Here is a 4,948-nt window from a genome sequence, read left to right on the forward strand (position 1 = left end):
GCGCCGCACCGTGGCACCTTGCTTAGCCTGACTGTCGGCTGCACACCGCCGCCTGCTTGCTGCCATCAACGGAGTGAGGCGTTGTCAGTCTCACTGCCACTGCCATTGCCATGGCCATGGTCATGCTGCCACCGCATGCCTGGCGGCGTTGCGGCATGTTGCTAATGCCAGAGCTGTGCTTGTTGTTCTTGTTGCTGTGCTTGTCGGCTGCAAAACTTTCCATGTTCTCGATCGTGAGTTTCTATGCTACTGGGCCTTGAAACCTTGAAATTGTTATACACACCCGCCACGGCTCGCCACATGCCACCGCTGGCTCCGGCAACAGCGCCACAAGTACAAACTCGACACGAGCACACAACTCCAACGAATGGCTATATGTTTGCGCGCGTGTGTGTGTGTGTCTGTGTGCAATTGTGGATTTTTGCTGCAATGCAGCAAGTAAAAGGGAAATTGTTTTGCACCGGCGTCGCTTGCGTCGCTGCAAAGTGAAGTTGAAATGGATTTGCTGGCGTCCCGGATCTGCCACACTTTGTACATATTAATGACGCTGGCGGCGGTAGTGGTGGTGGTGTAGTTGGAGTTTGTGTAGTTGGTGGTGTTGGTGGCGTCAGCGCTACTCGTGTTCGGCGGCTCGGCTTTTGCGGTGGCGTACGAGCGTTGTTAGGAGTTGTAGTTGCCTGGAAATAGCGAGYTCGCGCTGGTTTTTCGCTCGTTCGCCGATAGAACTGCGAGGTTTTGCAACTTTTCTAGAATTTCCTATATATGTCTGTATGTATTTGTGTCGTTCGATGTGTTTAGTTCGGAATTTTCTGCATTTTACGAACATTTATTTTTGCTATTTGCCTTCTGGCCTAGTCTTCTTCTTCTCTGCGCTTCACTGCAGGCACATTTATCTGCCCGTATGTACATATGTATTTACAATGTCTTTGTATATAGTATATAGTTCTTTATGTATTTTGCGCGCTTTGTTTTTCTTTTCAGCCACGTTGGTTTCCTTTTCGGTTTCTAATTATGGTGAGACTTTTGTACGGCTTCCGTGCAGCTTATGGGACATTTGCCATTATAAAAACTTCGCATTGTCGGTATATTTTCACATACTTTCATATTTTCACGACTCAYAAGAGTTTGGGGGGATCGATTATGTTGGTGTTGGTGTTTTGTGCTGCCACTTTCCGCTCGGTGAGTTGGTGGCTTCAATCAATGGTTGCCACGCATTGTGGCAATGTGCTGAGGAGCACAAGGCGCATTGTTGCCTTTTATATTTCTATGATTACCCGCTTATGCTCGTTGCTTGGCGGCTTTGTTCTCACTCCGTTGCGAAAACATGTTGTTGGTTGTTTTCTATCCCACCCACTAACTGCCTGACTGCCTGTGGCTTCCAATCCATCCGAATTGCCTACTCGTTTGCGCGCTGGTAAGCTTCCAGCTTTATTTATGTCTACATTCCTTCGTGTTTGTCGAGATTTTGCTTGCGGTTTTATGTTTCTATTTTATGGTTTTAGCATTATTTATCAATAAATGTCCCATAAATTTCGCATAAAAAGGACGAGAGAACATAAATACGATTRGTACTCATAATTTTTGGTTCGGATGGTATTTATCCAAGGGAGACGGATCCYTCTTGCGTTTTAGTTAGAGGATTTAAAAGACTGTTTCCAATCAGTTCATTTTTGAGTTTGGAAGGCCTCTTGCTGGACATAACCCTATAAAAAGAGTCTGGTGCAGTCAGTTCAGTTGCCTTTGAGGACCAGCGTAAATTGGAGTTWCTTGATATGTGTTTTCAAACTTTCGTTGGAGCTCCTCAATTACCAGYCTGGTTATGTGTGCAGCTCCTCCATCTTGCTGGAACCAAATATTATTGAAAGTGATACATCTTCGGCGAAATTGTGAGTAAAAAACTATCAACATCTTTAAAGAATGGTGTCCATTGTCACTTATGGTTACACTATAACTTGTGTGYGTTTTGGCAAAATTSCAGGCGAATAAGCAAATCTATGGAGTTTAACCGACTTGTTATTTGAACATTGTACGGAAGCAGGGTTAACTCAACTTAAATTATTCATTGTAATGACAGTCAACTAACTCCAAGTTACGCCGATAAGTTTCGAGTCGAAACTCTTGGATTTGTCTGAATTGACGATGCAACAGCGGAGATTGCTTCTTGAACACAATCAAAATAATCTAGATGGTATGGCCTTCTTGCGATACTTTGCCAGATACGGTAAACATGTTTGCTAACCTCATAATGGTCCATCTACTCGGTGGAGTGCCGCCAAAATCCCGTCTGAATTTTCTTTGGCCGGAAAGGATGAAAATCAAAGCATGGTACCGCTGCACTATTCAAACCCTGGTTTTGGAATCCCAAGAATCCTAAATTCCAAATGGATTATTACGGTTTTTTTTTTTTATAGCACGATTCGGGCGCCATCTGGGCATCTCCAAGGACAATGAGAGTTAGGTTTTTTTAATTATTTAATTGWAATACCTGCTTGAGAAGTAAAGTCCTTTTTCGACGAAAGAAACCAAACTTTAACAAGTCMCTCACCATCCACGTCCCCATATAAATTGTCCTGATATATGGTGCAGAGGCCGGGACGATGACACCATCTGATTAGATGAATGGCTCTGCGGATATATATCTATCTTAGCAAAACGAATATCTATGCCTGCTTTTAGGTCAGGCAATCATATATATTTAGTTTTATATCAGCTTCAGAATTAAATGACAGAGAATGTAATGAATTGTAATACTGGGAATAAAGACAAAACAAAGTATTCACACTTAAATAGTCTGTGGTATCTAATCCTGGCCATCCTCCTTACTTTTTTATTTTATCGGCAGAGAGCGCAACTAAAGATTTAGCTGCCTAGTCTCATTATATAGAGTTGAAAGCTCATAAAATTTATGTACTTGTTCGAACCGTCATTAGCTGAAATAGGGATCAACTGAAAGTAGCTCCAGTTACGAGGTCTGGGCGGCGACTTAAATCTGGTACGAGGATTGGAGTTCGCTTTGATTTAAATGCCCGGACCCAGAGTTCGGCAGAGGTTTTAGATAGGGCTCGAACTCGATCACGATGGAATWGGTGCCTTTCCCATCTTACTAATTGATACCAAACTATGCTTTGGATTTTTCGAGACCCTGTCCAAGGCATTGTTTTAAACTGCTGTACCCTTGAGCATCATGGGGTTAGGCTGTTTGTAATGCGCCAAATTCCTACGTGAAACTCAATCGACGTTGTTCGAATGGGTTTCCCCAGTAATAGATCTAAAATCGCTCGGAAAAGTTCGAATGCTGGAAATCTTTTTTTCTTCGTTTGAAAAACTCAGCCATTAATATTTTTCCGGCCTCCAGACTCYTTCAAGCTCTCGATCGATCTTGCCGATGTATATTTTGGTAGCTCYCAGKYTTGGAAGTTACGAGAAATCGCTAGYTCGTTGTCGTATATTTTTAGTATGTTGTTCGTAATGTTACAAATTTCAATATGTTTGCCATTTCTTTTAGAAGTCCACTGCGAATTTTTAAATATCAATACAAATTATTCCATTTTTTAATAGATGTAGAGAAGTCACTCTTTTTATTCAGCCATTTTACCAATAATTATTACTTAACGCAATTGTCCTATATGAAATCCGCTTATAATAGTCTGATTAAGCATTTTGAAGTGAGTGACAATAAAGCTAAATATTATTCCGTTAGCATAATGGGACATTACTCTTATATGATATGCATTTTGTAATCAATTGTCAACTTTTCAAAATAATTAATAGAATGAGGGCATAAATGTGTAATTAATTAAATGATGTCAAATACATACCTATATATAGTAAAAATATTTTATTTATAAAGGGAAGTATAAATATTATCATTAAGTTAATATAGATGTGTACTATATACATATGTATATATGTATWTCTGTGCTAACCACGCAACGCACTGAACTGTGCAATTGGATGAATAAATGCAATATTTTGCATGAAGAGCACAAAAGCAAAACAAGAATAAAGAATATTATAAATAAAAAGTGAAGTKAAGCASGACTAAGTGCGAGTGCAGCCGAATTTTAGTTAGACTCGTATTTTGTACCAATCAAAATCAGTTAATCGCTGCCTGAAAATTAGAATACAGCAATAATAATCCTCATTTTCAAAGAAGACAATAATGCAAACTGCAAAAAATACCGCGGAATCACCCTTCTCATATTTGTAGGGATTATGGACAGAATACTCATAAATCATAAAAAAAAAGTACTCAATGTGGATTTAGTTCTATCAAACAGGCAATCGATGCTAGTGATAGCGAGCTAAGGCACTCTTTCATCAGCCCTGAACGCACTGTTAAAGATTCAAGGATAGTATCGCCTGATATCTGAAGAAGGCTACACTCTGGAACAGTAAATCTACTGCTACCTTAATAGCTGAAACCTCGGCCTGAAACTTTACTTATTTACAAWGTAAACATGCGCCATATAAAACCATCAGTCGGACCAGTATTGGGCTACAGAGTTGCATCATGCACGCTGTTCGAAAAGTGCATAACCAAACTGCAAATCTTCGAAAGAAAGAACTTTGCAACGATAAAAGAAATTGATAAGTACTTATATGGTGGAATGATGAGCTGGATCAGCTTATGATATGATGTTATACACTTTATTCAAGCGAATCGACTAAAATGGCCCGGCTATGTATGGACAACAAGAGAGCGTGAACAAATTGTAGACGCCATATCATTTACCACTCAAACAAGGGTAAGATCGCGTTCACTATGAGCGCTCACATCGAATTAAGGTAAGGTCTAGAATATAAGGGATGAGAGGGACCTACGACCTCTTCAACTGATGAAAATATTAAAAAAGTGAAGAATATGGTAATTGAAAATCGCYAGGCAAGTGTTAGAGAGATGGCAAAAGAGCTCSACATTTCTTGGAGGCCCRTTCGAATGATTTYC

The sequence above is a fragment of the Bactrocera latifrons genome, unplaced genomic scaffold (assembly GCF_001853355.1).
Source record: "Bactrocera latifrons isolate USDA-ARS-PBARC rearing strain unplaced genomic scaffold, ASM185335v1 scaffold_286, whole genome shotgun sequence".
NCBI lineage: Eukaryota > Metazoa > Arthropoda > Insecta > Diptera > Tephritidae > Bactrocera > Bactrocera latifrons.